A 25,972-nucleotide genomic window follows, 5' to 3' on the forward strand; every position below is an offset into this window, starting at 1 on the left:
TTTTGCAGCAAGAACACGTCCCTTTGTTACTCCGGTCAGGAAATTCGGCGGACTTGAACCCGATAGAAAATGCTTGGGAGCTGGTGAAAAGGGAAGTGGCAAAGGAAATAATCACCACAAAAATTCGGCTCATTGAAAAAGATTATTCAAGTCTGGTATCATCACCCACTGATGTAGGGCACTGTACAAGCTTGTATTAACAGTATGCACGCCGAATCGCAGCAATGATAACAGCTAAAGACGACTTGACAAAGTATTGAGATGTTTGGCTTAGTTCTGCTTTCTGAACATTTTTAAAAATCAATAATAATAATTAATATTAAACTGTGCGGTTCATCAGTTATTACTCTATTATATTACCGAATCGGACGGCGCAAAAGTGTTAAAGCGTTGGTATTTTTTCCTTTCACTTTTATCGTTGTATGTTTTGCTTCTATGAAGGTATTATTTCCTTCATCCCCTGCGCTTGCATGAAATAATAATGGACTCGCCCAAGTCGGTACCGGTAGTGCAAGGAGTGTCCCCTCCCTTGCACCCTTGGAATTGGTGACGGCTGCCTGAGTGGCGTATGCTGGGATCAAGACGTGGGCTACTACTATTTTTTTTTTTTTTTAATAGACTTAGGTGGTTGGTTTGGTGAACGTCAAGCCTTAACCGTTTTGAGCTGCAGCCAATAGTCAGCGGAGAAGCCCTGACCTGTCGATGCTCAACATCTGACAAGTGGAGATGGTTGCCAAAGATTTAGCAAATCCAAGTCCGGCTTTTTGCTAAATGGGTAGAATGCTTGCCTTTGGTTCGATGGCCCCGGTTCAATTGTCAGAATCAACCCCCTCGTACTGTTAATTCCCCTGGCTTGGAAACTGAGTGTTTATGACGTCTTCGCCATTCATTTCATCCTCAACACTAAAACCGAAAGACTGCATTTCATTTTAGCAGATCTGCCTATAAAAAGGAAACGATATTACTCCTATAACAGCAGCCCTGCAGTGTCTTCCTACAAGGATGTAGAAATAAACGGGAGTGAAATACCAGTACTCTGTTATCTATATAATTAAGTCAGAAGTATGAGGTGAGGTATATACGGGAAGGAACGCGTGGTTGTTGCTGCAGTCAGGAGCTTCCCTCAGTTTGGCTAGATATTCTGGTGAACTGACTTGACCAATTAAAAATTTTTGCGCTGTAAAAATATGAAAAATATTTCACAAGTTGCATGTTATTCGGGTTCGTTACCAACTCTTACATTTCATATGTAGATGGCTGTGAATAGTTATTGTTCTCGATGGTGTATATAGCAAAATAAATAATTATTTAACATGAGTTTGATATCTTATTGCAGTGTGCACTTTTAAGCTTTCTTTGGGTTCATTCCATTGCTATTTAGTTCGCATAATTTTTACGGCGTTGAAGATGGATTCAAGAAAACTGTTGGCAGTATTGGCTGCAATAGCACGCTCAATATTCATAATGGCTGCCAGCCATGAGCAACATATGGGTGATGTTGTGACATTTGAGTCACAAGTGAAATACTTTAAAGCTAATAAAAGTGTGGGGGGGTGGGAACTAAGTAGGATATCTAAACAAATTGTTATGAACGTTTGCAGTAGCCTACGAGATGAGAATCCGCTGTGGACTGTGGAAAAAGTCATGGGCGCCCGCAAGGGTGGGGGGGGGAGGAGGGGGGCCCTCGCCCCCTTGTAATTCTAAAAAGGTTGATGTTCAATTGTTTAATATCATACCAGATTATTTCATAAACTGAACTTACTGACAGTCATCTAGCATCTGTTATAACCGGAAATCTCTGTAAACAATTTAATGTTGCTGACGTTATATTGGTTTTTATATTCAAGAAGATTGGAAAAGATCCTGCGGGCGCCCATGGAAGAAGTGGTGAATAAACCGCGCAGCTGACCGGCGTTTCTACGTACAGTGTTTACACGGCTCGCGCGGAATTTAAAGGAATTCGTATGTTTTCTTGTGGTACCATATCTTATATGCTGGCCTGTTATTGTTTATATATGTCGTGAGTGTTTCTGTCGATACGTCTCCCTAAAGTCGCTGAAAATTTAGTTTCAAGAAAGTGTCTGAATTATGTAAGGCGATAAGGAAAGTGAAACAAAACGTAACTCAGCTAAGCTGAATGCCAGATTTGAAAAGGTTTGTTCGTTTGACTGTTCGTCAGTAGGCCTATGTGTCAGCTCAGTTCGAACTATGCACTCGCCTTGAGTAAAACAGGAAGGGCCTTAACACGGTATGGGTATAGGATCCCTAGCGTACTCGAAATAATAATAATAATAATAATAATAATAATAATAATAATAATAATAATAATAATAATAATAATAATTTGTACTTCATTTTCGTAACTGCCCTCTATCTGCAGAAATGTTGTCATGAAGGGATCATGAATGAATGAAAGGACCACAATATTTACAACATTCCCGGAAACACTGTATTTTGCAATCCCAGTCATACGTGGGTTTTCAGCTGGTTGAACTGTGAGAAACTGCCATTGACAGTCGTTGCACGAGAACGGAATCGTATACTTATGTTGTAAGTCCCCATGTGCCTCACACAAATTGCATTATGAAATAAAAGTAAACGTTGCTTCTCTTGCCTAGGTATTCGTGAGTAATCTGTAGGTTTTACATGTTCAATAAAGGAATAAATAGGTATGGTACATAATCAAAGTACAACTATATGAAAGGAAGTGATTTCTTTTGATGCTTCACTATTTGGGAATGACGTACTTGTTAATAATAAGCTGGTTGTGGCGCAGATGGAGAACGAAGACGGGAAGGGGGAACAGGGGACATGCTCTCATGCGCAAGGATACTTTTTCTAAGCTCTTGAGTTGACTTTCAGCAGAGATTCTTAGTATTTTTACAAGAAATAACCATTATTATGTTTCTTAAACTCATTTTAATGCAAAATTTATACACTTAAAAATGTAACACTGAAACACACAACCATACAAGCTCTTGCCTTTGCCTTGAATAGCAGCTCCAGAGAGAGGCATGTGTTGTTGGTTGTGATGCTCAGTCCAATCCATTCTTTCCGCCGGGCTGAGTGGCTCAGACGGTTGAGGCGCTGGCTTTCTGACCCCAACTTGGCAGGTTCGATCCTGGCTCAGTCCGGTGGTATTTGAAGGTGCTCAAATACGTCAGCCTTATGTCTGTAGATTTACTGGCACGTAAAAGAACTCCTGCGGGACAAAATTCTGGCACCTCGGCGTCTCCGAAAACCGTAAAACAGTAGTTAGTGGGACGTAAAACAAATAACATTAATTAATTAATGAATCCATTCTTTACATCGCTTCCGAGCGAGATTTGGTCACTCTAGTCACACTTACATTAGTAGAAGATTGAGCAGTTTTTCGAATTGATTTCGCATTGTCATGAATAGTTCTTTCAGTGGTTAAGTCCCAAAGCACGCTGAATGTCAACAATATGCTCACCTTTTTCCCATAGCGATCCAAAACTTATAGCTTTGTTTCTAACGAATACGACTTTCGTACACGCTTCTTTCCTTTTACCCAACATTGTAAATACGAAACCTGTCAAGTGCAACTTCATAGCTCTACTGACCGGAACTGACGACTGACGTCTCGACAAACACGACAGAAGACGCGCGTAGAGATGCGCTTGCCCCGTTTGCCCTTGGCGCGCGATTGTAGTGTACTGTGCAAAGAGTTCGGCACGCATGTCTGCACCCGCCTTAAGGCATTACAGTTTCCACGCACAAGGTAATTAGAGTATTCTACGTACCTTGTCCACACACTGTTAACAAATGGCAGTACTAGACTTATAAAGAAAATCGTGTATATGTGAAATCGCGGATAACGAATCGGCGTATAATGGGATTTACCTGTAGTTGGAAAACGAGTTTTTAGAAGGCGCGCGTTTCATAGTATTCAAAAGCAAAAGCTCCAACGTGAATAACGGAATTTCCATGCCTCTTATTTGAAAGCGGCCGGTATTAATACTGCCACAATGTCGAAACACAATCTCCTTGTTTCTGCGAATGGGCTGCAGCTTAGTCAAGAGACAATCGCGTGGTGACGGTGAGTGAATCGAGAAGGCCACTAATTTTCCAAAATACCACGAGTTTCGGAAAAGTCAATGAAAGTGAGAATCATTCTTCATTCATTTTGTGAGAGTTGTATAAAGTGTTTTTCGTGTTACTTATACAACATGGATGGTTGAAACCGATTAAGTGGCGCACAATATCGCACAGAAGCAGCAGGAAAGAGGAGGAGGGAATGTGAATTGTTGTCTCGAACACCAAAATTAGATTACCTTTTTTCACAGGAACTAAACTACTTCCCTCCCATGCAATGCTGAGTATAAAAAGTATGGTACCGGCACAGAAAACCATGATAAGTGTACACCCACTTTTAGGTGTGTTCCTATTGGGGCTACTGTTGGAACTGGAAGTGAAAATCATGAAGACGATCTAGTTCCAAACGAAGATATTTTAAAACCAAACGATGACCTTTGTTTCGGGGTTATGAGTGATGTTATTAGGGGCTACTATATTAAAAGCGGAGCTAAACAGAATAAGGATAATTTCTGTAATTCTATGCGGATATATCCAGACAAATAGCAATTCCTGACAAAAGCGCTGTTTGAAAGATAGATTTTAAATGAAGACATTATGAAACGTGAACATTTAGTTTATTCCTGCAGCCAAGGATCTGTTTGTTGTCCTCCTTGTAAATTCTTTGGAGGGACATCCTAATTTACAACAAATGGCTTCGATTGGCAGCATGGAAATCAGCAGGTGACAGAACACGAGAATTCCCACTCTCATTGTGATTATGTTAAAAAAAGTAGAGTAATGAATTGTGTAGAATTGCCAGCCGTCTGTTCTCTCAGTTAGAAGAAGAAGAAGTACTCCAGAAAGTAATTTCTGCAGTCAACAATCTGTCCTCTCCTGGATTTGCATTCCGGGATGAAGATGGAGTATTCGGCTCTGTTAGGAATGGAAACTTTCTGACATGTCTAGAACTTATGGCTAAATGTGTCCCATTCTTGAAAGGACACATAACCCAATATGGAAATCCCGGTGAAGGGAAGACTTGCTATTTATCAATTGGGATCTTTGAGGAACTCGTTCAGATTATGGTAAAAACTGTAATCACTAAAATAGTAAGAAAAGCGAAGTAATCCAAATATTATTGCAATGCTTTATTCTCAGATATGTGAAAAAAGAGGTGCCTCTTGAAGAACATTAAAGTTCATGAAAAATCTCAGCCATACCAGAAAAAAGCTGGCTAATGTTCCAATTACTTTCCTCTCGTCCCACGTTCTAGACGTAGGCAACAGCAGGAGCCAAACCTATGGCAATGCCGCCAATATGTCTGGCACATATTCTGCCCTGCAAACGAGAATCAAAGAGGCCAGTCCATTAGCATTTTTCATACCGTGTTCAGACTACTCCCTTACTTTAGTGGAATCAAGTGCTACAATTTGTTGCAGATCGGCTATATTCCATTTTGAATTACTGCAAGTACTGTATTTGTTTTTCTCACAGCCTCCGTGACTCAGGTGGCAGCGCGTCGACCTATCACCGCTGAGTTCCGTGGTTCAAATCCTGGTCACTCCTTGTGAGATTTGTGCTGAACAAAGCGGAGGCGGGACAGGTTTTTCCCCAGCCAGCAACACTCTCCATTATCACTTCATTTCATTTGTCATTCATAAATCCTTGCCCCAGGGCAGTGCAACAGGCTTCGGCAGCCGGCACGATTCCTGTCCTGGCCGCTAGATGGGGGCTCATTCATTCCATTCCTGACCCGGTCGAATGACTGGAAACAGGCTGTGGATTTTCAAGATCTCTTCATTCGTGATTCCATCTACCCATCTCACCTTCAGTATTCTTCTGTAACACCACATTTCAAAAGCTTATATTCTCTTTCTTCTCCGGGCTGGTTATTTTCCATGTTTCATTCCCATCCAATGTCACGCTTCGCCTAATTTCTATAATAATGTTCAAAATGAGCAGATTTCTTTTGTTAGGAAATGTCTTCCTTGTTTGCGTTAGTCCGCACTGTGCGGTATGTCCTTACTTCTGCTAATTGTTAAGTTATCCATCTACCTCCTTTAAGACGTAATTTCCTAATCCAATGTTTTCTGCAACACCTGACTTCGTTCGACTGCACTCCATTACTTTTGTTTCAGATTTATTTAGTTTCAGCTTGCACTGTGGCAACCATGGCCAGTAAATGACTCACTCTGTCAAGACACATTGCACCGTCTTGCGCTTGGCTTTCATCAGTCGTTCACGATATGAGCGTGTCAATGGCTGTTGGCCTTCATCGCGTCTCTTGGTCGCTGTCTGGCGTTTACCTTGAGCTAATTTAGTCAAACCAACAGCTGTTTGCATGTCCAGAAAGTCGCTTGTTTACTGCGCTTCTGGGTGCTGGCAAAAGTCAATGTCGAGTCTTCTAATGAGCCTTATTAAATGAAATGGCTGAATACAGTATGTTAAAATTATTTCATTTTTAAATAGTATAATTTGTAGGAGTACTATTGGGCTTCTTGGCTGGATGGTCAGAGTACTGCCATTCAATTCAGAAGGACCCGGCTTCGATTCCTGGCCGGGCCGGGGATTTTACCTCTGTAAGGTTAGGATTGCCAGAAGTGCTCTTTTAAGCGGAGATGCACCCCTGTCTATTTTTGTATTCTCTTCTTTTCTGCAAGGTACTCGTTTTCTACACCATCTTAAATGACCAACAAATTAAAATTAAAGGACTACAACAGAAAGAACATTAACAGAAAAACATTTTTACCAGTAAAAGTTAAGGAGATGATTTGAAAAGCCAAAAAAATGAGCGTAAGTGTTTAACATAAAGAAAAAATAATTGTATGTACAATCGAGCTTTATTATAACGAATTCCAAGGGGCTTGATCAATTGTGTCGTTATAAACTAATGTCGTAATAACCGATCTTTTTGCTATCAATTGAGTGAGGTGGAAGTTGAAATGAAACGAAACATAATTAGGCTTGTTCTAGATTATGCATTTTAGATTTTAGCCTGAAATTAAAATGGAAACTTCAAATACCGGTACAGTACGTCCACTATGAAGTACAATACAGTAGAACTCCAATTAATCGAGCATCAAATATCCGGATCGCTACACATCGACGTTTGTGGCTCTGTTGAAACTATGTCATCGTCTACTGTTGCGTAATTTCCATATTTCATATTGATTCTCGTTTTCACAGCATATATTTCGTAGCAATTCAGATAACAGTAAAGTATTATCACTGTCTTCGAAATCATCTTCAGTTTCAGAATGTTCAAGTGATGGTAGAGATCTTAGAAAAATACTTTGGTTCTTAGAAAATTCGAATTCAGACTGAGGTTTAAACTGACGTTAAAATACGAGCTTGAAGCATGTATGTTGTCAAATGAAGTGAGTCCGAAGTTTTACCAAGAGGAAAAGTCTCCTCAGTTTTAATTACTGCGTTGACGGAGTGAAAGTACTTCAAGGCAACCACTGTAGGTGCAGTACCTAGGTATTAATAGGCTTATAAGGAAGGACCTTCATTGTGGTAATCAAATTAGCGAAGTTGTAAAGAAAGATTACAGATCTCTTCTTATTGTTATTTTTTTTAAGGGTGTAGTCTGCCCGAAGGCAGGTCCAAACCTCCGCAGAGGTGTGCCTGAGCCGGAGTTTACGTGCGATATGGTGGCCAGTTCCTTTCCGCTCCTCCATTCCCTTACCCCACCCCCCACCAACAGCGCGTGGCAACCCGTCCAAATCTTGACCACGCCGAATAATACTTAACTTCGGAGATCTCACGGGATCCGGTGTTTCAACGCGGCTACGGCTGTTGGCCTTATGGTTATGAGATGAGGGTATTTAGGGGTTGTAGTAAGGATGAAAAGGAGCCTTGAGCAGACCCCTTGGTGCTATTCGACAGGAGTAGGCTATGTGCCGGCACCGGGTTTCACCCTCTCCCTACTATCATATATCACGTCATTCATTTCATCTCTCATTAACTCCTCTGATGAGGTTGACGTCAGGAAGGGCATCCGGTCATAAAAAAACCGCCACGACATATTCATCTCACCTCATACCCGACCCCGTAGGGAAACGGGACAAGGGTTGGACAAACAAACAGTAAGGATGAAAAGGAGAGAGCGTATAAGTTTCTGGTAAGAACCCAATTAGAGAATGGTTTCAATGTATGGGACCCACACCAGAACTGGAAAAGATCCTCTGGAAAGCAGCACAGTTTATTCTGGGTGATTTCCGATAAGGGAGTAGTGTTACGAAAATGTTGCAATATTTGGGCTGGGAAGTTTTGGGAGTAAGAAGACGAGCTGCTACACTAAGCGGTATGTTCCGAGCTGTCAGCGAAGAGATGGTGTGGAATGATATTAGTAAACGAATAAGCATGAAATGAGTTTCTTAAAGTTGAAATTCAAGAGGACAAATTGGGAGAAAATTCGTTCATAGGGAGAAAAATCGGGTATTGGAATAAGTTACCAAGAAAAATGTTCAATAAATGTCTAAGTTCTTCAAAATACTGGTAATTTAAGAAAAAACTAGGTAAACAGCTGATAGGGAATCTACGACGCAAGTGACATCACTGAATGCAGATTGATTGATTGATTGATTGATTGATTGATTGATTGATTTATTGATTGATTGATTGGTTGATAAACAGCTATCGATGTCGTTACAGCCAAGTTCTTCAGTACAGTAGACTCTCGGCTATCCGGCCTAATGTGGCCGAAGGTCAAGCCGGATAATAAAAAAAGCCCGATAGGCCGGAGTTCTATAAATACTCTCCTACTACCCCAGCCGCATCATTGAAAACACTTTTTTTATATCAAAACCTATTTTTAATAATATTTTCTGACTTCTGACGTAGTGCATGGTAGTTATAAGTGTTTGTTATGTATACGCGTAAGTTACTGTACTGCACGTTTCAGAAATTATTAATCAATGGCACAGCCTCATTGTCAGTGGATAAAGCCTCTCCACTAATGGTAATCTGGTGAATACCGAACAGTTTTTTCCACCAATCCAACCATCCATCACTGGCAGTAAATTCTGAATCTTCTCGTTCTATTTGTCACTGAAATTGCAATGGTTTTTCCTGCAATATCGGCACAGTAACGGGCAAGCATGCCACAAAAGTAGCCTAATACTTCCTCAGCTTCTTTATGCTTACCTTTCAACATCGTTTATCTTACTTTCATTCCACTTCCACCACATTGGGCAGCACACCACTTATCAATTTTCTGCTCGATTTTTTTTTTCCAGTCTCCAACCGTAGTTTTTCTACCCCTAACTCCAAAGCAATTGTTTTGGCTGTTACCTCAGAATCTAGTCGCCTTATAGCACGTAGTTTCTTATCAATAGTCACTACAACTTTTTTCGTTTGTCACCCATTTCGCAATCTTTAATTAAAACGCAACGGAGCGCACAAAACAAGAATTTACCAACGTACGCACTTTGGACATCCGATAAACAACTGACGAAACAAAGAACATAGAGTTGTCAACAGAGCTGCTCTCTGTGTGTGCTCGTTGTTGTTTGTGAGCGCTGAAAGAGGGCTTCTGTATCTCGTTTGTTCAAGAGTTTTTTCCCCCCGATATTTATTCAATACATACATATTAATAATACTGTACCTTATAAGTGTGACTCCATATGTGCCAGAAGCAAAAGATATGCATAAAACATTTTGAAAAACCACTTAGGGTTCTAGCAGGAGCCTGCTTGCTCAAGCTTTGGAAAAGTATTGTACTGACCATACAGTACTGAGCAGGCCGGATAGTACGGAGGTCGGATAGCCGAGAGTCTACTGTATATAACTGCTGTCTGCAGTATCTGAAGAAGTGGACTGATGATTTTGATCAGTTTCACTTTTTCCAAAGGATGGAGCGCAATAAAACTTCACAATGGGCTGCTATTGAGAAGTCTGTAGAATGAATGCGGGAGAAATGCGCGATTCTCAGAAATACATTCTGTAAAATCAGCTTTCAGATAGTTATTGACAAATTTCCTGAGATGAAAGAGCGTGTTAAACAGTTTTAGCGAAGCATTTTCTAATGAAAGGTGGATGAACTATTTAAGTGCTACTGAAATGTCATTGTAGTATCTCTCTTCTCGTTCCCTTAATTTAAGGATCGTGATCTCCGAGGAGACTATTGGTCAGTTGTGGTGCTCCGCCAGACGTGCTGCACCAAAGAGGTTCTACCCAGTTATACTCTTGATAATGTTCAACATCTAGTCGTCAACTCGTCCTCGGTTACTATTGCTGGGAACATTTCCAAAAATGATCAGTTTTCCTATGCTGTCATTCCTACGTCGCACAGTGTGTGTCCAAAGAATTGTAAAACTTTTGTTTTGTTTTGTTTTGTTTTGTTTTACGATTTGATTCACGTCGCACCGACACAGATAGGTCTTATGGCGACGATGGGATAGCAAAGGCCTAGGAGTGGGAAGGAAGTGGTCGTGGCCTTAATGGAGGTGCAGCCCCAACATTTGCGTGCTGTGAAAATGGAAAACCACGGAAAACAATCTTCAGGGCTGCCGACAGTGGGGCTCGAACCCACTATCTCCCGGATGCAAGCTCACAACTGCGCGCCCCTAATCGCACAGCCAACTCACCCGGCGTAAAATACTTTGTTTACATATTGATGATACCTAGGTCATCTGTTTCTGGTGTTGAGGTGGTTTATAATGGAATCATTGGCACGCTAATATAAATCAATCGAGTTTTTAGGCTATAGGCCTACTTGCTCACAATGTCAATGTAAAAATAATTTGTAGTTTAATGAAAGCACAGTGGACGTCACAAATCAGTAGGCTATCAGTGAATTCAGTAGAAGAACTTATTGTTCACTCATTTCAATTTCAAAGACCTAAATTGTTCCCAGTTTTACGAACATTGTTTGAGGGACGAAGAGCTATTTCATAACATTAGAATGTCTTCAAAATACAATTGCAGGTAATGTTATATTTAATATGTTATGGGCAAACCTGGCCATTTTAATTAGCATTTCTTTTCATTCTGTTCGTAATGATAACACAGTAAGAGTTAAGCCTACACTGCCGCCATCATCGGTATGAAATCTGGTCACGTTCCCACGAATCATAGAAACATGTAGGCTTACCACTGATCTCTATACCTGGATGGCTGGTAGCTTGGGTAGCAGTAAGCCGAATAGAAGATGACTGGCGTGGTAAGATGGCAGCGAGCGCACGGTGCAGTAGACCACGAGGAGCGCGCTTGCTTTGTTTATGCTTAGTTCAGTGACGCCAGGCCTCTTGATTGTAGTTCCACGAGTGTTCTGTGCTGTGTTATTGCAAAGTAAATAGTAGTGTATTTTACGAATTTAGGTTCGTTGCCTTGTAGTATACTTGTGGATTACAAAATTCAATTTAAATATGTATGTGTTTATCTGAAATATGAATGAAGAAACATTCTACGGGGTATTAACATACCGCAGTATTCAGCTTATGGATGTACAAACAGAACCGATCAGCAGAAGGAGAAATCATTTCATCGGGGAGTTTTAATAATAATGTTATTTGCTTTACGTCCCACTAACTATTTTTAAGGTCTTCGGAGACGCCGAGGTGCCGGAATTTAGTCCCGCAGGAGTTTTTATGTGCCAGTAAATTTACCGACACGGGGCTGTCGTATTTGAGCACCTTCAAATACCACCGGACTGAGCCAGGATCGAACCTGCCAAGTTGGGGTTAGAAGGCCAGCGCCTTTACCATCTGAGCCACTCAGCTCGGCTCGGGGAGTTTTATGCTGTACATAAGAATCTTCCTAGGGTAGTGTTTTTAGTTTTAGGTTTATTGTATCTTGTTTCGCATATTCCGGGAGCAAAATGGCAATTAATTTTTGTAGGTTTCCTTTCTCGAGACCCGAACATCTACGATCATCGATTAGGAGTATCAGGCGGGAGAATTGGGAGCCTTCTAAAACAGCTGTTCTCTGCTCGGATCACTTAGAGGAAGACTGTTTTGATAGAAATGGACAAACTGTATACCTTAGAAGTGATGTACAGCCAACTGTTTTCAATTTTACTGAACATTAACTGCAAGTAAAGATTTACTTATATATTTTTTTTCATAATTAAACTGACGGTTTCGATTAAATAATTGACGTGACCTTATAACAATCTTAGAAAATGAAGTCTGGAGGAATTCTAGACCTTATTTACATCAGTAATAATTATGGGTTTCAGACACTGGAGTGGTGGGAGAAGGGAAAGTGTGGTGGGTGTTTGGGGCTATCCCATTATACTATTCGTGGTATTTGGGACTCTTTTAACTGGTGTTACATATTTCTGATGATGACTATCAATATCGCTTCGCTAGCTGAATTTAATTAAAGAGGTCTGTAATAGTAAATTAAGCTGCAGGTAATGTGATATATTGACAAGTTTTGAATATTTGCTGGTTTTATAAATGTGTACATTTGCTTCAATGATATTTTAATTTGATCATATGCGCGTTATTTCATGGAAACAGGAAACAGAAATTCATTATCAAGCACCGATTAGGATATGTCGAATCTAGGCCTGTATATTGAGCTACGTTTATAGGTACATCATTTTAAGAATACATAATTTCGTGGCATACATGTATACAATTTACAGCAATGTTTCCAGAAACTGGTTTTCACTCGTATTGTGTTACCGATCGCTAATTGCATGTATTCAGCACCTAAGTTAATATTTGTCGGCCGTTATTATACACTCATGTTTATTGCTATCCCGGAGATTTACTGACCTCGGAATGACGTGTCAGTGATCCCAATGTCCTTATGCTTTGAGTGAACATGTCTCTATATTTTTAATTATTCCAATGCGCCATTAATTGCGACTTAAAATTGACTCTATTATCATTGCTTTCCCATAAGGAGAGCTCTAGGTTGGGTACGCCAACATGGCGAACCGCGCGCTCAACTTGGCGTACTTTCTCCTGCAGCGGAGACCTGCCATCAGCGATCCATGTATAGAGATCAGTGAGGCTTACTCTTCATTCGATCTGGTAACTATACGTAAGCTATGGTTAATTCCTCTGATCAATCATCACTGTTATGCATATAGGGCTGGGCCCAGGTGGCAGCTTGTCTCTCAATTATTCACCTAGTCTTTTCTTGGACGACTTCAACGAACTTGAAAATTTATCAAACGTTTCCCTTGATAAACTGATCCGTTCCCTAGTTCCTAATAAATTTGGATTGAAGGACATTAAAGTGACAGAATCAATTACAAAAGCTCGAGGGACTATTCCTCAATTCATTGTGAATTTTTGGAAGCAGTTTAATTTAGAGGTTCCGGAACTAAAAGCCATGTCTTTGTTAGCTTTTTTTTTTTTTTTTTGCTACTTGCTTTACGTCGCACCGACACAGATAGGTCTTATGGCGACGATGGGATAGGGAAGGGCTAGGACTGGGAAGGAAGAGACCGTGGCCTTAATTAAGGCACAGCCCCAGCATTTGCCAGGTGTGGAAATGGGAAACCACGGAAAACCATCTTCAGGGCTGCCGACAATGGGATTCGAACCCGCTATCTCCCGGATGCAAGCTCACAGCTGCACGCTCCTAACCGCACGGCCAACTCACCCGGTGTTAGCTTTACAAGGTTCAATTTCATTACTGAGAAATCATTGCTTGTAGTTTAAATACATTATGAAAATAATGTAGGCCTAGTCAACAAAATTATTGTAAATCAAAATTATAATTTGACTTTTTTCGTTATGGTTTGCCCATTATGGCAACGTTCAACTGAGGGAAGTAAATAAATAAATAAATAAATAAATAAATAAATAAATAAATAAATAAATAAATATTTGCCCCAATTTATCCTCCTGAATTCCAACTTTATCTTCATATTATGAATTTTCCCATCTAAATCTCTTCATGCTTATTCGTCTACTGCATTAGCGTAGCCAGGATCGACCGATTTGGGGGGAGGGGAGTATAGTTACAAATTGATCTGATAGGACGTAATACAGGCGACTGTGTGTGTGGTACGTGCATGCATGAGTGTCATTATAAGGACTTTGATAAAAATGAAATAGTTTAATATTGAGGTTCTAGTACCGGCACACAACAGACTCTTATATTAAAATACAGAACAAGAACAATATGATCAAGGCCAGCATTTTTACAGTGAATGGTACATTCGGATTACAATCTAAAATACAACTTTCTGGGCTTCTTAGAAAATAAATTCAAGAGATCTGTTGGTTTTACAATTATGTATCTGTAAATGTTCAAAAGAGTCCATTGAGTCGAGTATCACTTGTTAATTGTAAGTATCTGTTTATTTTCGTTTGTAAAATACCAAGAGGGTGGTTCTAACCCCCATTAACCTCCCCTTGGCTACGCCTCTGGTTTACTGTCATTCCACGCCATCTCGGAACATACTACTTAGTCGAGTAGGTACTACCAAGTCTTCCCAGCCTGGAACAAATCGTGCTGCTTTTTTTGTTTGGTTTTTTGCAGTTTTCGCATGAAATAATAAATTTATGTGATTTCTCTGATGAAGATCTTTCCTTATATTAATACCTAGGTACTTGCAGTGATCTCCATGAAGTACTTTCACCCCGTCAACAAAGTAATTAAAACTGAGAGGGGTTTTCCTGACGGTGAAACTCACAACCTAACTTTTCACCCCATTTACCATCACATCATTTTCTCTGCTGTCCATCTCACTACACTATCGAGTTCCTCTGCGTTTGCTCACAGTTCTGTAACTTATTTCTTACTCTATACCAGGGCCTCTCAAACGCCCAAAATATCACGCGCGCAAACTGAGGTGCAGAGTTCCTGTGCACAGTTCATCGGTCCCACTCGGCTCGGCTCGGACCAACGCTTCGTCTCTGGGCTACTTGGCTAAGCTCGGCTCGGATTTGGAGCGCTTTGGAGCAAGTGAGGAAGAGGGAGACAGGCGGAGCGAGCGAGACAGGCGTGGGGAAAGAGAGAGACAGCGCTATTGCTCCAAATCGAGGAGTGGGGGTCTGCACTCTGGTCAACCAAGCGAAGTAGTCTTTTGCACCGTGCACAGTGCATGCACCAGGTGCATGTACCCTGAGAGGCCCTACTCTAGACAGTACAACATCATCAGAAAAAAAGCCTTATGTCTCATTCCAGTTTCTACTCATCATTTATATATATATATATATATATGAGAAAACTGCCTTTCCGAACTCCCTTCTTAATCATTACAAGATCAGATAAATCTTCGTCAACTCCAATTCTCTGAGTTCTATTTTCTAGAAATGTAGCCACCCATTCAGTCACTCTTTTCTCTGGTCTAATAGCCCTCTTTTTCTTCGGTAGTCTCTCATGAGGTATCCTATCAAAAGCCTTGGACGGGTCAACGGTGATACAGTCCATCTATCAAAGCAGTTAGGACTTTCGCGAGCATGTCTAATAAAACCACAAATAATGCTTTCCCAAAGCTTACATGCAACACTTGTCAAGCTGACTGGCCTGTAATTATCTGCTTTAATGTTTATTACCTTTCCTTTGTACATAGCACCACTTGATTCATTTGGTATATCTCATTCATTAAAAACAGTAATCAGGTAAGTACTTCTGATATGGTACTATATCCCAACCAATTGTCGTTAGTATATTATCCAGGAATTTTATCATTCCCACCTGCTTTTCTATTTTTCAATTTTGTATCTTATTGTACATATCATTGTCATAATAGAGAAATGTCAATACTGCATTAGTATCAGTCACCTCCTCTACCTGGACATTATCCTTGTAAGCAACTATATTTACATACTGCTGACTGAATACTTCTGTTGTCTTATTACATTCACTGCTGCTACCTTGGTTTGCACATACATTGTAAATACACTAATGTTCATAGGAAACAGAACACCTTGCAAGACTAGGAATAGGAAGTTCATATTCACGGGACATGTCCATTAGTATGTTCTGCAGAAATGATTAGCATTTCAGCCAACTAGGTTCAGCATGTGTCCTGTTGCCTAGTAGGCACTGGGTCCTTCATGGGCAGTGATAACTTGTTCAATGCATGATGGCATCGACGCGTGTAAAGCGCTGAATGGCGTCCTGGGGTATAGCCATCCATGTTGCATTCACCTGGTTCCACAGTTCATCTTTGGTGGTTGGCATTGGGTCACAGCGCCACACCTGTCGTTTCACCCTATCCCACACATTTTCGATTGGCGACAAGTCCAGTGATCGGACGGGTCGGGCAACAGTCTGACATCCTGTCACAACAAGAAGGCACGTGCTCGTACAGCAACATATGGTCGCGCACTGTCCTGCTGAAATTGGCGTCTGGGGTCTCGTGCAGAAAGGGTATGGCTATGGATCGTGACATTCACGTAGGTCAAACTGGTCACAGTGCCCTGGACACCACCAACTGTGATTTTTCGCTGTACTCAATAGCACTCCACACCATAAGGCCTTGAGTTGGCGCCGCATGTCTTGTGCGAATGCAGTCAGTGTGATGCACCTCGCCTCCACTGTCTGCGGCGAATCAATATGCTGCCATCATTTTCAAACAAACAGAATCTTGAATCGTCCGAAAACACTATCTGCTGCCATTCCTGTTCCCAGTGAGATCTCGTTCCATACACCATTGCAGTCTAGCATGTTTATGCACATTAGTCAACGGTAGACGGAGAAGTGGACGACGCGCCGGTAACCCAGACCGTAATGAACGGCGACGGACTGTCACTCCTGATAGTGTACGATATGTTATACTATTTCACTGTAGCGCCAGGGCCGAGGAGGGCACAGATCTGCCCTGCAGTGCTATTCGGATGAGGTACCAATCTTCTCGGGGGTCCCTCTGTCCTTCTACGGCCCTCTGTGAACCATTCTGTACACACCCGTTGCACTTTCGACACACTTCGTCCCACACGAGCAGAAATTTCCAGGATGGAGGCATCACGTTCTCTCATGCCAATAATGGGCCCTCTTTCAAACTCACTCATTTGACGGTATGATTCTCATACATCTGCGAGGCATCCTGCACGTCTGCTCAAGTCACACTGATCCATTACCTTCGGTTTATAGCGACAACGAGAGCCGCAGGCACATTTTACCAGTCGGTAGTGGTGCGCCGAGATATCGATGTGGACCTTGAACCTGAGGGCCGACATGGTTCAAATGCTAATCATTTCTTTAGAACGTACTAATGCATATGTCATGTGAATATGAACTCCCTATCTCTAGTTTTCAAGGTGTTCTGGTTTTTATGAACATTAGTGTACAACTATGCCTTTGCTGGCAGGACCTAGTGTTTACAGTGCACTATGTCTTCTGGTATAGGCTAGAGAAATTTCGTTACTTTCATACATCCATCTCTGTCTTATCCTTGGCTTTGACAATATGAAAGTGACTGAGGTATGAACGATGCTAGTAATGCCAATCCTTATGCAGCCAGTCCCTCCTATGAATGGTGTAAAAATGTTGCTCATAGGGTCGGTTGGTGTATGCATTTCAGTGGGCTTGGCAGACTGATATGTAATAGCAACTCTGGCTCGGTGAGGAAAGCAACGGGAAACTACATCATTCCTCATTTCCCTAGTACGCCTCTTCAGTGATGCCTAGGCCATCTATGACAGCTGATGGCAGAGCTGTTGAGGATCCCACCAGCGGAATCGCTGACGGACTGGACATACATACATAGTGTACAACTCCTTATGTTTGGAAGACTACCCCTAGGTATTTAAAGTTGCTTACAATTTCCAGTTTTGTGTCTGTATTCTATACAGTGTTTGACCGGTAGTCTACTTCCTCTTCTAAACGTCATTACAACCGGGCGAGTTGGCCGTGCGATTAGAGGCGCGCGGCTGTGAGCTTGCATCCGGGAGATAATGGGTTCGAATCCCATAAGACCTATCTGTGTCGGTGCGACGTAAAGCCATTAGAAAAACAAAAGTCATTTATACAGTTTACTTCTCGTTAAGCCTAATAATTTTCTTATCAGTTCAGATTTTCAGATTGTTAAAAATTTTCTGTAGCTTCTCTAACGACGTGGATGTCAGGACCATATCGTCTGTATACATGTAGATAGAGATGTCTTTGTCTTCCACGAATAAGGCCACATCTGCGGTTGCTATATTAAATAAGAGGTGACTTGTTGGGCCACCCTGTAAAACTGAATTCTTCTCTGTTGTCACTTTGTACAGATTTTTGAGCCAGTATATTATCCTTCTTGTTAAACAGTTTTCTTGCCCTAGTATGGGCTTTTAACTTGTCTAGAATAAATCCTGTTTCTCAATGAAAATAGCGTTTACTTTGCCCCTTTTGTGTCTTAAGGCTTCTGTAATGCGTCTTGAAGGCATTATATTGCGTGTATTGTCGAACGTCCTTTTCTAAATCCAAACTGTTCCTCGGGAATTTTGTGGTCTATCAGTTCTGTCAGTCTCTTTGTAAGCAGTTTTGTCAGCAACTTGAATCTTGAGCATTTTAGGGCAATGCCCTTGTATGTCTCTGGATAACCTACGTCATCTCCTTTCCTTTCACACAAAACTTGAATTGTGGAACGCCACCATTATGCGAGATATTTGCTTGTACTAATCACTGGTTGAGGATAGATACCCATTCATATTGTAATTCATGCGATTTAATTTAATATTTGCAATACTGACGTTGACGATTCTTACCAATCGTACTTCTTTGACGACGACGATTTATTTATGAGCACTTCGTCATTTTCAGTTTTTCATAAATTTCTAAGCAAAGATCCAAATGATTCATTTGGATGATTAACATGCCTTCAATACATTCAATTGTCATTGAAGACTTTTTCTGATCACCAGGAATTATAAACTAGCGACAAAGCTCGGACCGAGGACCTTACTGATGGTCTTCTAAGGACTTACTCGTTGTAGGGAGTGACAAAACGAATTCACAGATTTCCTTCAAGTTGGGAACGATCATGTCTCGTTTCAGTTCCTTTATAACAGACAGCAGTCGCTGTTCTGATGTCAGTGTTAGCTCATCCCACTCCGCTAGGAGGGTGTCAGTGAGCTATTGTTATGGTGTCGTATGAGTTGCGCCGAGTATAAGTTGCGCCGTGTTAAAATCAGTATAACTTGCGCCGTGGTCATTAATCATTCTAGGAACTAGAGGTCTTGTTTGGGAATTCCACAGGGAAGTTTAGTGTTTCAGAATGTGACAGTGTCCACTCCCTACTTACCCCTTATCAGGGTTTTCCAGCCTCGTCACGCCCGCATAAAACTATTCGTAATTTCTTACCTGGATCTCGTTGTGCATCGTTTACTTGAAGAACGCGAGCGATGGAGTTCATCGAGACCACAAAGGGAAGAACAAGTTTACTGGAAGGTTTTTGCTACCGAAAACGAAGGACAAATAAAGATAATTCCATTGTATGGCAATGTATCCACGAGAAAACCAAATATTGTAAAGGGGCAGTAGTGAGCCTAAAAGATCAAGTAATCACAGTAAAAGAACATGTGTGTGTTCCGAACGAAGCTGCCGTGGATGTGCGCGTTGCAGTCTCAAAAGCCAAGAAAAGAGCCAGAGAAGATGCCAGCACTTCAATTCCTCAGGTACGTAAATGTTGATTATTTCTAACGTATTCTCATTATGCTATTTTCGTAATCTGTCTTTAATATTATATCAGATTATAGTAGATCGAAACAACCAATAGTTACTTATAATGTATTGTGTACATAACATGTTTTGAATGAAAGTTGAGTGAAAGTTGAATTTTGAAAATTAACGTCTCCTTTTCAGATATTCAAAGAAAAAATTGGAACCTCTCCAGAATAGAGGGTACGAGCTGGTCACAGCAATGCCACAGTATAAGACCATGAAAGCGACGTTGTATTCACTTCGAAGGAAGGAGCAAGGAATTCTCAGGGAACCAGAACGTTTGGATGATATATGCCTTGACGAAAACATTCTTAAAATGTCTTATGGAAGTTCTTTTCTTTTGGCTAACTATGTGGATGGCGAGGAAGATAATGATTTTTTATACTGAAAAGGGTAAAGAAATTATGAAAGAAAATAAGACTTTCGTCATGGACGGCACTTTCAAGAGCTGTTGCAGGCAATTTGCGCAGCTATACACTATCCACGTGGATTTAGGCAGCACACAGGAAGAGACGAATATCACTCCAATTATATTCGCACTTTTACCTAACAAAAGGGCAGAAACATACAATAAAATGTTGGGAATGTTGAAGGAGAGAATTCCCGACTGGAAACCCGAAAGTGTGATCATTGATTTTGAGTCTGCCAGCATTTGTGCTTTGAAACAGTCATTTCCATTAGCTGAAATACAAGGATGTTTCTTTCATTTTCTCCAGTGTATTTGGAGAAAGGTACAGGAAATCGGACTGACAAAACTCTACAAAGAATGTCAAGAAGTGAGGCTGACAATTCGGAAGTGCGGGGCTCTTGCCTTCTTGAAGCCTGAAGATGTAGAAGAGGGCTGGCTCTATATCCACGAAGAAGCGCCACAGAATCCTAAACTTGTCCAGTTTTTGGACTATTTTGTGGAAGAATGGCTTGAAAATCATAATGTACCACAAGCAATCTGGAACTGCCACGGAAGACGCCACAGAACAACAAATGCTGTTGAAGGGTGGCACCACAAAATTAACAGTATTCTAGGGAGACCGCACCCACGAGTTAAAGATCTCATTTTGTGTCTCAAATCCGAAGCAGAAAGCTCGAATTTTAAGATTGCCAGGAATGAACTTCATCTTGAGGGCAAAAGAAGAAAAAGAAGTTACGTGCAATTAGACCAAAGGATCTTGAGAGCAACGGAGGTCTATTTGGAAAGCGGTAATGTAAAGAAATTCATCAGAAACATGTCTTATATCCTCCAACTGGATTAGACATTTAGTACTGAACCGTTCATTCAACGGTGCTTACTTTGTAAATATGCAATGTAAATATTAGGTTTAAGACACTGACAAGGTTATAGGCCTACCGAAAATTCAAATCATGTATATAGGCATTAGTTTTCATAAGGATGACAAGGCCGAATGGCCGCTTTCTGTATTGCTAGACTTGGTTTGTTAAATAATGTCGAATCATTCAAGTAATACTTAAGCGGCTGTTTTAAGTTCAACGGAGATCGTCTCAATAAGACATAATGAAACAACCCTGATAGAATGAACATTTGCGACGGAAAACTGTAAATTTCAGTTATTGTTAAGATTAAAAAAGCTTCTTCATGACGCTGATGGAACGTAGGCTTCCCATCACTGCTCCGGGGGTTAAATCTACGATAACTTTAGATAGTGTTTATGCTGGACAAAGCTGGCGTTCAAAATATTATTTCTGATTTCTTCATATTTATATCAGCATCACTGTTTGAAACAATTTCATTTGTCATTCATTAATCTTTCATACCCAGGGGAATGCGACAGGCCTCGCCAGGGCACACAATTTCCTTTCTTTGTTAGTAGCTATGGTTCATTCTTGAGCCCTATCACTTCATAAGGGGTGCATGTCGGGGAAACGTAGGGTGAGACAGTTTTTTTCTGTTTTCACTGGTCATTCTTTATTCAACAAATTCGCTACATTCCATTTGCCATCCATTAATCTTTGTCCGCAAAAGCACGTCAGTTCTCGCATTCGGCAGAATTTACTTCCTTTAGCAGTATTTCATCCTTCATTCATTCTATTCCTGACCCTATCAGTTAGCTACAAATAGGCTGTGGATATTCTTCATAAGACTGAAAGACTGATTACATGTTTCCACACTTGGTTTGTAAATTAAGTCAAACTACGTAGTTATACACATTTCACCCACTGATATAAATACGATGCAGGTTTTCTAAATATGCAAGAAACCAACATTGATAGAGTGAATACTGAGCTCGATAGCTGCAGTCGCTTAAGTGCGGCCAGTATCCAGTATACGGGAGATAGTAGGTTCGAACCCTACTGTCGGCAGCCCTGAAAATGGTTTTCCGTGGTTTCCTATCTTCACACCAGGCAAATGCTGGGGCTGTACCTTAATTAAGGCCACGGCCGCTTCCTTCTCACTCCTAGCCCTTTCCTGTCCCATCGTCGCCGTAAGACCTATCTGTGTTGGTGCGACGTAAAACAACTAGCAAAAAAAAAAGGATAGAGTGAATGATATTTTTTATATATTAATTTCAAAATCTCAGTACTACAGATATTCACAGATATTCCTTGAACTTGGAAATAACCCCCTGCGGTGCACCACAGGTAGCAGATGCTTAAGACAGCTGTCAAACCACTTCTACTCCCGGCGGGGAATCTCCACGGCGCAAATTATACTCGGCGCAACTCATACAAAACCATTGTTATTTTCTTTCTTTCTTTCTTTCTTTCTTTCTTTCTTTCTTTCTTTCTTTCTTTCTTTCTTAATCCGTTTACCCTCCAGGGTTGGTTTTTCCCTCGGACTCAGCGAGGGATCCCACTTCTACTGCCTCAAGGGCAGTGTCCTGGAGCGTGAGACTTTGAGTCGGGGATACAACTAGGGAGGAGGAGCAGTCCCTCGCTCGCCCAGGCGACCTCACCTGCTATGCTGATCAGGGGCCTTGTATGGGAATGGGAAGATTGGAAGAGATAGGCAAGAAAGAGGGAAGGAAGGGGCCGTTGCCTTAAGTTAGGTACCATCCCAGCATTTGCCCGGAGGAGAAGTGGGAAACCACAGAAAACCACTTCGAGGATGGCTGAGGTGGGAATCGAACCCTTCTCTACTCAGTTGACCTTCCGAGGCTGAGTGGACCCCGTTCCAGCCCTCGTACCACTTTTCAAATTTCATGACAGAGCCGGGAATCGAACCCGGGCCACCGGGGGTGGCAGCTTATCACACTAACCACTACACCACGGAGGCGGACATAATAATAATAATAATAATAATAATAATAATAATAATAATAATAATAATAATAATAATAATAATAATAATAATAATAATAATAATAATAATTCCTTCATGAATCAAAAAGGTGAATAAATTAATCAGTATAAAATTCAGGATTTTTCCAAGACACCCGTACAGACCTCTGAAATTCGGGACTGACCCGAACTTTTCGGGACGTACGGTCACCTTATATAACACGTTAATGATACAGCAGCTGTGTTTATGTGTTAGTACAGGAGGGCTGGTATGTGGTTAAAACGGTACATGCAGCTCACCTCCGTTAGGAATGTGCCTCAAATGAGCTCCACCACCCCGGGACAACGACACAAATGTAGATTTTTACCAGAAAAAAAGGGCAATTTCTTCAAAATCGTAACCCTAGTTATCAGTAAAGGTAAATTTGCTTTGTGATGTGAGCCTGAGGATCTTCTCATTGTGAAAACCAGGCATGCGAGATTCCACATTCTCGCAAAGATATGTCGCACTGGGTATTCAAGCCCAGCTGTGAAGGTAGGGAGAGAATGTTGGCTGTTCTCCAGTCTGTGAAAGTACTGTCAGTAGTTATGGTTCGTACACGGTTGTACATGTCATCGTCCAGTACCTACAAGAACTCGCTAAGGATATTTATATGCGTATCTTCTTAATTTTTCCTAATGGGCTTTTTATAGCAACTTTAGATAAATTACTTTTCTCAGCTTCATGGTGTCTCCGCGGTATGAAATGAAATGGCGTATGGCTTTTAGTGGCGGGAGTGTCCGAGGACATGTTCGGCTCGTCAGGTGCAGGTCTTTTGATTTAACACCCGTAGGCGACCCAGCTCCAGTGCCAGCGAAATTAACTAATAATGGTTAAAACTTCCGACCCTGTCGGGAATCGAACCCCGGACCCCTGTGACCAAAGGCCAGCACGCTAACCATTTAGCCATGGAGCCTGACTCCGCGGTATGTTAGAAACTGTTACAAGAAATACATTAATCCTGGAATTACCAAGATATTTTAACGGGGGAACGGACGTATACCAACACCTCCGTAGTTATCCTAATGAATAACGAAAAGGGCAAGGCACTTGATGATTCTGAGTGATTTCATTTAAAAGCTTTTGCCCACTTATATTAAAGTTTTTGCCACTTTAAAAATAGTTAAATGAAGGCATTTGTTAGACCTATTTTGCAATTTTTTTGGAAAAGATAATTTTCTGCTTTTTTAAGGGACATTTTTTGAGTTTTTGTTTTTATAAAATTTGAAGGGTTTGTTTTAGAATTCATAAAGACATAAGCTTCTCTTTCAAGCGAACACACTTCTAGGAAATCAGCATAACAATAGTTCTTCCCCCAACTTTTCGAAGTTTGTGCAATATGGACTTGCTCGCACATGTCCGTCCCCCCTACATCAGCAAATTTTCAGGAAACAGTGGATCAGCAAGAGCTTCTACCCCTAATTTTTCAAGGTTGTCTATAATGGACTCTCCCGCACATGGCCTTCCTCCACATACCAGCAAATTTCCAGGAAACAGCGGGTCAGCAAAGGCCTCTATCTGCTTCTGCACCACATTTTCAAGGTTTTCATATTGGACTCAGCCACGCATGACCTTCTCAACTACACTAGCAAATTTCCAGGAAACAGCGGATCATCAAGGGCTTCTACGTGCTTCTACACTACATTTTTCAAGTTTTTTTCCTTCATAATGGACTCGCTCGCGCTTGACCTTCTTCCACACACCAGCAAATATCTAGGAAACAGGTGATCACCAAGAGAGTTTTCAGTTAGTTCAGTATTTTTTATTCAGGGCAACTACCTTGCATAGTAAGATGCATAAAGTGAAAGAAAATCAACGCATTAATTGAATATACTCGTTTCCCAGAATGGAGAAAAGCTGAAAATTTTTCTCGGTGGACGGAGATTTTTTTACAAGGGAAGAACTGACAGCCGAATTGGAGAGGTATTTTGCAGGCCTGGAGGAATCTCACTTTCGAGATGGGATCAAGGCATTGGAACATCGCTGCACCAAATGCATTAGTCTACAGGGAGACTATGTTGAAAAATAAAAGCAGTTCCACCGAGGTAAGATACTTAATTCTAGTACATTCCGAGAACTTTTCAAACCACCTACGTATCAGTAAGAATATGTAGAATACCCACAAATATAAAAAAAAATGAAATTCGTCCGCCTCTGTGGTGTAGTGGTTAGTGTGATTAGCTGCCACCCCCGGAGGCCCGAGTTCGATTCTCGGCTCTGCCACGAAATTTGAAAAGTGGTACGACGGTTGGAACGGGGTCCACTCAGCCTCGGGAGGTCAACTGAGTAGAGGCGGGTTCGATTCCCACCTCAGCCATCCTGGAAGTGGTTTTCCTTGGTTTCCCACTTCTTCTCTAGGCAAACGCCGGGATGGTACCTAACTTAAGGCCACGGCCGCTTCCTTCCCTCTTCCTTGTCTCTCCCTTCCAATCATCCCGTCCCCCAGCAAGGCCCCTGTTCAGCATAGCAGGTGCGGCCGCCTGGGCGAGGTACTGGTCATCCTCCCCAGTTGTATACCCCGACTAGAGTCTGAAGCTCCAGGACACTGCCCTTGAGGCGGTAGAGGTGGGATCCCTCGCTGAGTCCGAGGGAAAAGCCAACCCTGGAGGGTAAGCAGATTTAGAAGAAAATGAAATTCAGTAATAATAACCCTAACAGTGTTTTGTGAACATATGGCTTTTCCCAGCACCTAAATAGCAAGGAACAAAATATGTAATTACATAGCAATCCCAGCTCTCGTAATGACTTATCAGAGACATCGTCATCTCTCCTAGGGGATAGCGTTAACTCCGCCACGGGATCTCATTTCTGATAGTGCTTTGCTCCACCACACACAAATAACTATGATTTCCTTTCTTACTTTCTACACTTACGGATTACGAATTACGGATTCCAGACAGAGGGATTACGAAATTTAAATTTAACAACTTCTGATATTAATATCGCAATATGTTCTTGTCTTCTTTTTGCTTCGCGTTTTAAGTAGAGCTTGTACCCGTCCACAATCAAAATCAATCAATCAATCAATCAATCAATCAATCAATCAATCAATCAATCAATCAATCAATCAATCAATGAACCACAAATCATCAGCAT

Source organism: Anabrus simplex, chromosome 5 (assembly GCF_040414725.1).
Source record: "Anabrus simplex isolate iqAnaSimp1 chromosome 5, ASM4041472v1, whole genome shotgun sequence".
Taxonomy (NCBI): domain Eukaryota; kingdom Metazoa; phylum Arthropoda; class Insecta; order Orthoptera; family Tettigoniidae; genus Anabrus; species Anabrus simplex.